The sequence below is a fragment of the Cebus imitator genome, unplaced genomic scaffold (assembly GCF_001604975.1).
Source record: "Cebus imitator isolate Cc_AM_T3 unplaced genomic scaffold, Cebus_imitator-1.0 Scaffold169, whole genome shotgun sequence".
NCBI lineage: Eukaryota > Metazoa > Chordata > Mammalia > Primates > Cebidae > Cebus > Cebus imitator.
Window position 1 is genome coordinate 36988 of NW_016107484.1, and position 210 is coordinate 37197.

The window sequence follows — 210 nt, forward strand, 5'->3', positions numbered from 1 at the left end:
AAAAAAAAAAAAAAAAAAAAGAAAAAAAAAAAGGAAGTTGTTATAGTCTAGTGAGGGTGATTTTAGGAAAGACTTCTGATTAGGTTGAATCTCCTTGTTCTAAATACGAAAGGGTTTTTACTTTGTGAGCAGAAAGTTTTTGAAATTAGCTCACGGAGGTGAGTCCAGTGTTATTTCTTTTTTTACTTCTCAGTCTTCTACAAAAGGCAA